Genomic DNA, 12,849 nt, shown 5'->3' with positions numbered 1-12,849 from the left:
CCCAACCACAATTTATTAATTTATATATATACATTTTATAATATTTTTCCTTAATCAATTAAAAACACTCCCCAAACAAACATTCTACTAAAATTCTTTTTATTTATTTATTACAAACTTGTTTCAAAGAATATATTTATATATTTTGTTTATGAGAACAAGATTTTGCTTAATAGAGAAGAAAATCAATAATTCCTTCTTCTTAATAACTACATTATATATATATATGTATATATATATATATATATATATATATATATATATATATATATATATATATATATATATATATATATATATATATATATATATATATATATATATATATAATCTAATAGAAAGCTTACAACCAACCATCCAAGTTATCAACCTAGAATTCCCATTTTAGTTTCATTCCATTTTTTCAATTTCAACCCTTGACAAAAACAAATTATCAATTCTATTGCAATTCAAACCTAACCCCAATTCAACCTAATTTCTCCCATAATTAGAACTAGGGTTTTCTAATTGAGTTTCCTATTCGTAACTAATAAAATCAATATGCATATCTATAATTCCAATTTCAAGATTGAAGATTCGTTCATGGAGTACTATTCAAACACACATAATAGTCACAATGAAGACACCAGAGAGGAAGAGTGAAATGGAATATGCGAGAATCACAAGTGTCTACCTGGACACTAATGCTAATTTGCTACTCCTTAGAATCTGTTGAGAGACTCTTCCTTCTCCAATCTTCATGATTCCTCCAAGAACTGAATCAACCGAACCCCCTCGAGTACTAGGAGTGCTTGTAGAAGCATATGAGGATGTCCATACACACTAGGAGAGCCTATATATAAAGGCTTCTAAGATGCATCTAGAATGTTTCTAGAAAGAACTAGGAGTTTAGCATGACAACTAAGCACGTAACTTCCATGAAAAGAAGATAGACATAATGAGGTGTCTAGAATGTTGTAGACACCATGTGCTTAAATAATATGCTAACTCCTAAGTGTAAACACCACGTGCATAATTAGAGTGCAAACTCATATGTGTCAACATGACAACTCATGATAGCTCACATACTCCTATGTAAATAAATATTAAAATAATGCATATTAACTAATTTAATATTCACTTTACTCTTTTCAATTTAATTTATTAATTTTTAAATCTCATGCGCTCACTTTATTAAATCCACTTGTTTTATCTTAATATATTTTAATCACATGCATGCATCATACAATATAGAATATTTTAATAATTTTCTTTTCCACTTTTAAATTTATTTTTGAAACTTAATTGATAAAATATTTACTAACTTAAATAATAGAAAATACTCCAAGGACTCACAAAGTAAAATACAAAAACCCATCGCAGCCAAAATACATACCAAATTAAACCAAAGGTTAATATCATGAATTACATCATTTGACGCATTTGGAGGGTACTCAACTTAGATACTTGTCCTAATTTTTAATTAGGGAAAATGGCTTAAAGGGTTGGGATTTGGACTTGAGAATTTATCTCCCCTCTCTTACCATTAAGATAATGGGATAAGGTACGCTCATCTCAGCAATTCAGGAAAGTTGATACCTGGTACCTGCAACCTACATAAAAATCACGCATGTACAAGCACAATATATACTAAGCTAAACAAGCAATGGTAGGAAGTGGTGCATCGTGTAGATCTTGACTAGCAGGTAACTATGACTCCCTTCCTTAACCACATCAGAAATGCCATACAGAAGAAAACAAACACGCACACCATACACATGCAAGTATGGGGTAAGTATCCATAAGAAAACACATGTGATAATAACCATCTAACTAATCATCATCAATAATTGGAAATAATGTAATAATCATCATGCATATATGAAATGTAGAGTTTAAATAATCACGTCATATATCAACTGAATCTGTAACACAATATCTGATAGTCTCAAAACAATGATACTAACCATCATCAACATAAAACTATCCTAAAAGAGTTCAGCAATAGTAGCAAAAAAGAAAACATAGGGGCAGGCACTACACAAAACAAGGTTTTATCAATTGTACTAGGTATAGATGAGGATGTTTTCATGTTCCTTGTTGTCGACAATGAACAAGGCAATATTGGAATGTCAACTAAAGGAGGTGTCTACACTTCATTGTGAGCTAAAGAATACAATATTGTTAGCAAAGACATTTGCAATGGATAAAGATAAAATGGGATACTAGCTAGAAGCATCCCAAAAAAAAGTTACGTGTTATAATGTTGATGAAAACAAACAAAGTGTTATTTACACGAAGGTTGTGCACTACAACCCTCACCATGTTCACCATCGATGTCACAATTGTCACGTATTTATGTACAAAAACACATAATATTTTAGATCATGATCCATAAGATACTATAAAATATTAACATCTATTGAACTTCTATTATTTCTTTAGATTAATTATTTCTTACCTTCAAAGATTGGACCCTATGGTCCAATTCTTTTTTCAGTGCCTCTTTCTCCTCGCTCATGTCATAGTCAATGATAATGTTAACAATTTCATTAGTGTATCTTTGTTTGAGTTGTTGGGGCATGAACATAGGGTCAACACTAAAGGTGATGTCATGTAGAAATGATGCCCATATTTCAGATCACATTTGATCTGCTATCATTCTAGCTTCTTCCTATCATTTGTGACATCAATATCAGTAAAATTTCATCAAAATAACCCCAAATCCATAAAGAAAAGAACATAATAATATGACATTTGTTTCTATATAACAATAAAAATTACAATAATTAATGTTTACCTCTACTGAAGGTGTTTGAGTTGGCATAGCCCTGCCTATGCATTGTGGTCTACCCATGTTGCCCTATGAAAAAGATTACTAATTCTTAGAAATCAACAAAAAAATGAAATTATTTGACATGTTGTACTTAATGTTTGTATCTACACAATAAATAATGTGTATATCTGCAAAATTCAAAATTAGTAAAATTTCATCAAAATAACTCCAAAGCCGTAACAAAAAGAATATAATAACATGACATTTGTTTGTATATAACAATAAAAATTACTATAATTAATGTTTACCTCCAGTGAAGATGTGTGAAATGGTGCATCTCTGCCCGTACATGGTGGTCTACCCATGTTGCCATGTGAAAAAGACTAGTAATTCTTAGAAATCAGCAACAAAATGAAAGTATTTGACATGTTGTACTTAATGTTTGTATCTGCACATATGGTTTTGAAAGGACATAATAATACAACATTTTTTTCTATATAATTTGAACAATTACAATAATTAAAGTTTACCTCTGTTGAAGAAGGTGTGTGAGATGGTGCATCCCCACCTGTGTGACATGGTGGTGTATCCATGTCACCTTGTGAAAAAGAATCAAGAGCAAAATGAAAGTAATAGACTTACCAAAAAAAAATATTAATAATAAAGTAGATTGTATATGTAAATCATTTATCTTAAGTTAACCAAAAATTTGGTGTAACTAATGTGTATATGTAAAAATATATTTGACATGTTCTACTTAATGTTAATATCTGCACATATGGTTTTGAAAGAAAAGTTTGGTCATACATGACCCCATCATAGTTGACATTGATCATACTTGGAAAGACATTTCATTGATCATCATCTTCATTCATGTCATCGTCATCATTGTACTTGTCACTTTGATGATCATTGTCACCACCACCATCTTTATTACCATCATCATCATCTTCATCACCATCATCATCATGACCATAATTTCCATGATCATCACCATCTTCATCAACATGATCATGATCATTTTCATCATCACCATTACCATCAGCATGACCAAAAGCATCACCATATTCTTCTTCATCATTGGGTAATAGTCCTTCATGATTATCATTTTCTTCATCTTCTGCTTCTTAAATATCTTCTTCTTCCATCCCATTATACTTTACTGGCTTTCCTCTTGGATCATGTCTAACAACAAATGACCAACCTAGTTTGTGTGGAATGCCAAAGTAAAACACTTGCTCACAATGGCTTGGAAGAACATAGGGCTCATCTCCAACTGGCTCAAATGACCTTGTATTAATCATTGTAAATCCACAATCATGTTCAATAACAGTCCTATCAGGATCATTTTGATTAAGTTGTAGCCTAAACCATTAGATGAAAAATAGAACTATTTTGAATGAATTAAAGTTTCACTCAAGTATATCATCCAAAATGCCATAGTATTGATTTTCAGATTGTTGAGGATGTATGTCAGTTCTAGATGAAATATTGGTGACCATGAAGATTGCACTTATCCTAGAATCACACATTTTCTTCATTTTGTTTGAATTTTTTATGTGAAATTTATAGCCATGGTAGTACATAGCTTTGTGGTGTTTGACCTGTAATTTTTCAAACATGTCAAGATTATTTGCATCGATTTGTGAGTTGATATTAAACTTATGGCTCATGAGTAGTAATATTCTGCTTACCTTTGTATCTCTTAAGCCATATACCAAATCAAGTACCATTGGCATAACATTGGGATCTCCATTATGATGAGCTTCTTTAACCAATGATGCAACACTATCCCATATTAATGAGTGACCATTTTCTTGAGACTATTCAATCTATACTGGCATCCAATCAAGATTGTTTGCAATATACAAATGTAGTGCATCTCACTCACAACCAACTATAAAGAAAAAAATTAGACGAGTGAGAATATATTGATGATGGATAAGAATTAATAAACTACAAAAAAAAAAAACTTATAATTACCTGTCAATCTCCTCAAAGGATTAGAGTTGGGATCCCAAATGTGATCTACATAGATATTTGCTGCAAACTTTCGAAGATATTCACTAATGTGCACCATGGTCTAGTAAACCATATATCCCTCTACCATAGAACCCTCCGGGCATGCTCTTTTTCGAACCAAGACCTTCATAAATTTCAAGTTCCTCTCAACCATCCACATTGACTTAGTTTATATAGGTCCACACAATTCAGTTCAACTTGATGTATGAGGTAGTGTTCTTGAGCATTGAAAAATTTTGAAGGTAGGCACTTTTTCATTTCACACATAAGTTGTGGAATTTTTCTCTTCTAATATTTTAGATCTTTTTTATCAATTTCTTTAGATGATAACCATCTAAAAGTGATTCAACACACAAGAACATATAAACAAGATTTCAAATAAAATTATACAAATTTAAGAAAAAAACACTTCTAACCTCATTTATTTTTCAGGATCATATATAACTTGTTTAATATTGTTGTCAAACTGGTGTGAGAGGGATAGAGGTAGGACATACTACAATCATTAAAAAATTATCATTTCAATACATTATTAAATAATGCAATAGGTAGTACATTCAATTTTACAAATATACTGTAAATAGAGAATATGATTTACCTTGATGAAGGTATGTCAATCATGTGTTTTCAACCCTAGCCCAAAATCACTTGTCTTTGATAGAAGAGTGCTTTTAGTTGCAGCAAATCATGTTGGAATTTTTTTTTTTTTATGACTTCTTTTAATGCATCACTTTGTTGCTCCATTAATAACCAAGGAAGGGCACTTGTATTTATATAGTCTCCATTGCTATCTAATTCAATGAAATCTTTTAGTGCATGATTGAATTCATGAATGTCAGTACAAATTTTGGCAATTTTTTCTCTATCATGCCTTCCATCCAATATTTTCTATAGTGTCTCTATTACATTCTTTCCAATATCCATAGCATCAAACAAATACATGATTGGGAGATCTTTGTAGTACGGTAACCTACTAAATTGAGTAGGATAAATTTTCATTCCTCTAAGAAGTTGGTCATTGATGCTTTGACAACCTTCATAAGAATCAATTACATCATTAGTAAATATAAGACAATATCAAAATATAAATTTTAAACTTTGAACAACAAATTGGACATTACCTCGACAATTTAGTTGATTGTATTCCAACTTCCATAAATGATATGTCATTCTTCATGGCGTTGATGATGTCTCTTCTTTCTCATTAAAAAGATATTTTTCGGTAATTCGATACTTATGATTATTGTGAAGAAAGTGCCTAAACTCATCAAACACCTACTTTCCTAAACTTCTTGAATGACAAGATCTCATCTTCAAATCACAAACTAGACATGCAAATTTTCCCTTTATCTAAAAACCTAAAAGATCATGTACAATTATCATGTGCATCTTAAGCATATAATAAGTAATGTGTAAACACTATAATAGACCAAAAATATGTGATCTTAACAACATAACATACCACAAAAATGAGTTAGCCCAAGGGCGCTATGTATTGTCCATACAAGCATTACATGAAATTGAAATTGTCAATGTCCTATTAGTCTAGAGATGTCATACATAGTGATGCCATTCCATAACTTCAACAACTCATCAATTAGGGGCTGAATATACATGTTCATATCTTTAACTTAGTATTTACCTTGTAATTGAATGAACATGAACATTACATAATTATTGTGACCATTTTCATGCATTTTTTAATAAATTAATTTAGAATACTATTAAATGAAAAAATACCTGGCACAATCATTGACAACATTATGTGCTCCCTCTTTATGGACATCCAAGGAGGAATGTTATTGTTAATAACCAAAACAAGCCACACAAAGTAAATAAATCTCATATCTCCAAATGGATTGACACCATCCGCTACTAATGAAAGCTTTAGATTATGAGGTTCTTCTTTAAAGTGTGACCATTTTTCTTCTATCTTTTTAAATGTAGAACCATCTACAAGCATTCACATAATGTCATCTTGACTTCTATTGCATGCATGGTAATCCATAAATTGTGTCAGGCTAGTGCACCTAAATAATCATTGAAGACACAGAATAATGGGAATGTACTGAAGAACCTTATGAGGCACCTTTTTTGTTATTTGATCTAACTGATATCTACTAATATGACAATTAGGGCATTCTATTGCAAATTCATGTTGTTTATGATATAGAATGTGATCATTGGGATATGCATGTATTGTCTAATACTTCATTCCAATCTGATTCATAATGGTACATAATTCTCGATACGAATGAGGTAAAATGTTTGATGGTGATAACAAAAACTCACCTATCAACTTACAAAAACAAATATGCATTGTTAATATAATAAATAGTAATTGTATGCTAATATTGAAGATGAAAAAAATGGCATACTTTAGCACACATGACATTGCTACATTGGATAAACCATTCATAACCTTTAAGCTCACTGACAACACTATAGTCAAGAGAAGATTTGTTTGGGAGCCTTCGTACAAGGGCTCATGTGCCTTCTCAAGTAAAGGTATATCAAGATCATCTTCATCATCATTATTAGATGCACTAGTACCATCATTGTGAGCCTCTTCATCACCTACTCCAATACTATCTTCTTCAATCATGTCCTCTAGCACATTATCGTCTTCTTCCATGGGAGTGTTATCCTCAACTTGGATATTCACACCTCCATGTTCCTCCAGCAGGAAATCCACATTCAGCAATGGAAAAAAATCGTGGCCACCTTCAATGTGATCATGTTGCCTACAATGTCTCTACGTTATTGTGATTAGAATTCTTTGATTCTTTAAACCCTTACACTTTTTACAAGGACAATTATATTTATTAGCTTTTCTTTGGAATTGAGACCACAATGTAGCCATTGTCTCATTATTTTGTTCTGGGTTCATGTTGTTAAGTGTGGTCTTTCTTCATAGGAAAATATATCTACAAATAAATTGAACATGTTGTACTTAACATTTATATCTACACATATGGTTTTGAAAGAAAATTTTGATCTAACTAATGTGTATATTATCTGCAAAAAAATTGAACATGTACTTAATGTTTATATCTACGCATATGTTTTTGAAAGAAAAATGTGGTGTAACTAATGTGTTCTCTAATTGTAACAACACTTTTACATTATAATACAATGAATTTTTTGCAATTTTAAGTGCAATTACCTAGGTCTCCAATGATCTAGAACATAAAAAGATAGTAAACATATGGATACAAATTTTTTGAGCACAAACCAATGAGCTTTTTACAAAGATTGTGCAAAGAAGTGCTCAAAGGTTTTCAAAAGAGTGCTTAACTATCAATGTTGTTACATGTGTTTCATCAAGTGTTTGATTGCTTAATGCACTAAGATCCACTTTAAAGGTACCAAAGAATAGTGTTTGGGGTGAAATGTTATTTCACAAAGGCATATTTGGTGCAAATAGATCTTGAAGACCTTATAAGGTAAAATACAAAACAATTAAAGGTTGTGAGACTATCACAATGAGGATAGTCACATATTATCTTTTATTTTTGCCCTCAAATGTAGTGGTTTGTTTGAAATTGCATCAGTGGGAACATGCCTACCTAAGGATGGTGGTCTTAGTAATGGAACCTTACTGTTAGTTTGGAAGGCTATGTGTTAGATCTACCAATCTACTCATTATGGAGATTTTTGCTATATTATCAATGACCTTCCCACAGGAGATTACTTTTCAGACCTTATTTTACAAAGATAGTATTTACCAATGGGCCTCTTGGAATAAGTGTTTTTATGTGTTCATACAAGATCATAAAATCTTTTCAGAATTAGATATATATGTATATATAGGTTCAAATAGTCCACTTGTTTTGATGAATACAAAGGAAATGATCACTAAAGATAGAATATTAAAAATAAGAGTATAGAAAATTGTACAAAAATCCCCATCTCAGCAATGGGAAATTGTTAAGAAGCTTGAGATAAAATAGGGAGTTGAAGGTGTTCATCATGTTCTTGGACTTGTTGGAGCACAAATGCACATAATGAGTAGTAAAGTATGGAAAGTGTTCCAAACTCATTTTCAATAAGTAAATATTTTTTTTCTAATAGAATGTAAATAATTGGTATACCAAGAATATTCAATGGGAAGAAGTGATTTGTTTTGTTCGTCAAATTCATGATGAAAAGCTTTAAAAGCTTGTCATCAAATGTCTCTCCAAATTTTCTTCTACTTATAACTTCTTAAAATATTTTTATATTATAACTTAACCACTACAAATGTTCCCAACATCATAGGAGATCAGGCTACACTAATATGTACTTTGTTTAAATGTCTCAATATAAATAGCAGTAAGACTCTATTTATTGTTTGCAATTTTTTGTAGCCCATTGATTATAATTGGAACTTGCAGAATTTAGTGTTTCCTCAAGTTCCATTTGTTTGAAGGAGTTATTGTTATAGTACTTGAAGATAGTTTAGGGGTATACATGTAATTTTAATTCAATTAATGCATGGACTTGAAATTCATAGTTATATATCAATTGAAGTATTCTTTCAAAGACTATGATGTAGTAGACTAGTGGTCAGATAACCCTAATGAATATTTTTTATTTTATACATTGATTAGCTTCTTTTATTTAAACAAGTATTTCTTTTCTTCTTTTTTAACTGAAAATGAGTATAATGTAGAGAGAAGCAGTTGAAGCATTATTTAGGAGCTTCTAAAATTTTGTATGAAGGCAGTGCCTATAGACTGTAGTGAGTGCCCCATCTACCTTGAGGAGTTCTGTGTAGGAAATGAGGTATGCAGTTTAAGCTTGTTATAAATAATTGTGTTACACTTTGTTAAGGGAAACTTGGTTCATATATTTAACACCTACTTGTGTTTAGGTGGTTAATCTAATTGTTGTCATCTTCATAAGAGTGCATATGTCATCTTCATTATTCATAGGTAAGAGTATATAAAATTTCATATAAGTATTATAAAAGTTAGTCAATTAAAGATAAAAGAGTAATACAATAATAAAATAATAGTTCACAGTTCAAGGTAGACCAACTTCTGTCATTATATAAAAACATTTGGTCTTGGGTACCAAATTTATTGTTTTTAATAACATACACTCTCTCTCCATCTCTATAAAATAATTGTTCATTTTCATCTAGTTAAATAGCCACCGTAGAATCTAGATGGTAGTGATACAAGACACATAAAGGTTAGTAATCTTGAGGGAATAAATGCCCATTGAAAGTGGCACAAAAAATTTATGGAGAAGATTGTCAAAGAATATGTTAAAATACATTTCATTGATGCAGCATAATTGATGGTCATGTTCTACATAGGACATCAATTAGAACTATAGCTATAAATTCAGCAAAGCCACATTTTTGAAATGCACTGATTTATAGTGAAGAATTGTAGCCCACAAGAGATGTGGAATTAAATAAATTTAAGATAATATCATAAACTCCAAAGAATTCATTTCACCATAAAAAATTTGAACAAGAAATCAATTTTTCTTTTGATTTAAAACCAACTTATCACAAGCAACCTGAAAAGTTTGATGCATTGGTGCAGGGGCACCAAGATCATTCTATGAAGGCACAGAAACACACCATGAAGACCAGAGGAGTAAGGAGGACAAGGAGATATCCAAGCAATACAAATGGACAAGAATTTAATCAAATGTGTTTATTTTTTAATGTCCTAAAAAGACTAAGTTGCATGTTTGTAATGTCCTCACATGACATAAATATAGTTATATGTGGACCAGTAGTGTCCTAGAGTCAAATAAAGCTCTAAAGTCTAGATTAAGGTATTAGGAAGTCAGTAGTTAATGTTAGTATTCAATAAAAGTTCAATGGTTTTGATGGGGACACAACCCAAGAACAGAATGGACACAACAAAAAAGGGAAATTGTATTAAATGAAAAATAAGCTAGTACATTCAGTATAGAGAAAATAAACTTCAAAACATGCCCTAAGGGCTTACAATAGCATAAATGTGGAGATCATTTCTCCTTTTAGTACCTCCTCTCGAACTCCACTCCGAACTGCCTTTTACAATGCCAGAAATCTCCTTAAATAGACCCTAGAGGGTTAAGGAGTAGGAGTACATTCTAGAAAGTGCTAGTAGGCATCCACCGACCAAATAGAAGGTTCCAAAAGTTGTGTTAGAAGTCAAGCAAATCTAGAAGAATCTAGAAATGGTAATCGAACTTTTGAGAGGCATAACTTTTGAACCGTAGCTCTGATTGACGAATCGTTTACATTTTCAAAAAGCTCTCAAAGCGCTCTATAGCCCTATGGACCAGCTTCACTCATCTCCCATTTTTTGACCCTTTTTGAGGTCATTTAATGGCCCTAACCTAACTTTGAAGCATTCTTAGGAGGTCTCCACAACCCAAAAAATTGTAATAACTTTCAAACCGTGGGGCCTTTTGACCTAATTCTTTTTCTAGAATGCTCTAAATTACAATTACATTCATCTAGCCAATTTACACCTCCTAGTTCACAAAAATGATGGCTCAATTACATACTCCTATTTTTTTTTGGATTTACACGAACACTGATAGTGGAACTGTGAGAGTTGGAATCTTTATTTGGCCCAAATGGGTATCCAAAAATGAAAACACATGAAACAGAAACTAAGTCTAAGTTTATTTTTTGGGTGACATGGAATTTCCCTTATACCTCTGGATGCTCCTACATTAGACACCTAGGGTAGATTGAAAAGTGACCCTTTCACTTTATGAATGGTAGAGGAAATCCCAAATGGGAAACCTCAGCTGCTGAAATCCAAGTTGAGTCCTCGATCGGCCATCCTTTCCACTTCACCAAATACTCTTCATACTGCCTATTTTTGGTACTCCTACCCACACGATGATCTAGAATGTCTTCTATCTCCTCCTTCTTAGAAGCAGGAATTGGACATGGCTCTAACACCAGCTCCTCATCTGCACCATCATCATGATACTTTGTTAAATCTGCAATGTTGAAAATGGGAGAAATGTGAATACCATCTGGCAGCTCCACTTCATATGCATTTCCTGAGTCATGTTTCTTCATAATTTTGTAGGGGCCAAATTTCTTCATTTTCAGCTTGTTGTAAGTACCGGTTGGAAATCTTTATTTTCGTAAGTGCACCATGACTAAATCTCCTACTTAGAATTCCTTATGTCTTCTCCTTTGATCAGCCCTAGCTTTATACTCTTGATTCATCTTGGTAATGTGTGCTTGAACCTCCTCATGTAGACACCTGATATGTTCAACAAATTCCTTAGCTTCAGCACTTGTCCTCTCCCCTTGTTCTATCTTCCTCAGCTCCGGTGCAGTCCTTGGGCTACTCCCATATACAATTTGGAATGGTGATTTTCTAGTACTCCTATTTATAGAGTTATTGTAAGAAAACTCTGCTTGTGGTAGAATCAAATCCCATCCCTTGGGCTTATCCCCAACTAAAAATCTCAGCAAATTGCCCAGACTTCTGTTTACCACTTCTGTTTGGTCATCAATTTGTGGGTGATGCATGGAACTGAATTTCAAGTCTATTCTCAAATTTTTCCACAATGTCCTCTAGAAATACCCCACAAATTTAGTATCTCTGTCAGAAACTATACTCCTTGGAAGACCATGTAGTCTTACCACCTCTTTGAAAAACAAGTCTGCAATATGGACAGCATCATGAGTTTTGTGGCATGGAATGAAATGTGCCATTTTGGAGAACCTATCAACCACCACGAATACTGAGTCAGTACCCCTTTGTGTCCTTGGAAATCCAAGAACAAAATCCATACTTATGTCCTCCCATGGCCTTGATGGAATGGGCAATGGCTGATATAGGCTAGTATTGTGACTAAGCCCCTTGGAAACTTGACAAACTTGGCAACTCTGCACAAATTTCTTCACATCCTGTGAAATTTGAGGCCAAAAATAATGTTCTCTAAGAATGGAAATGGTCTTATCTCGACAAAAATGTCATGTCATTCCTCCACTATGTTTCTCCTTAATCAGATTTTCCCTCATGGAACTCCTTAGAATGCACAATTGACTACCCTTGAACAACATGTCATCCTGAATCAAATAGTCTAACCACTTGGTTCTATCTATA

Source organism: Cupressus sempervirens, chromosome 11, assembly GCF_028749045.1.
Source record: "Cupressus sempervirens isolate cs-2001-9-10 chromosome 11, ASM2874904v1, whole genome shotgun sequence".
Lineage (NCBI taxonomy): Eukaryota > Viridiplantae > Streptophyta > Pinopsida > Cupressales > Cupressaceae > Cupressus > Cupressus sempervirens.
The sequence above is the reverse complement of the archived record's forward strand: the minus strand, read 5'-3'. Positions refer to the sequence as shown.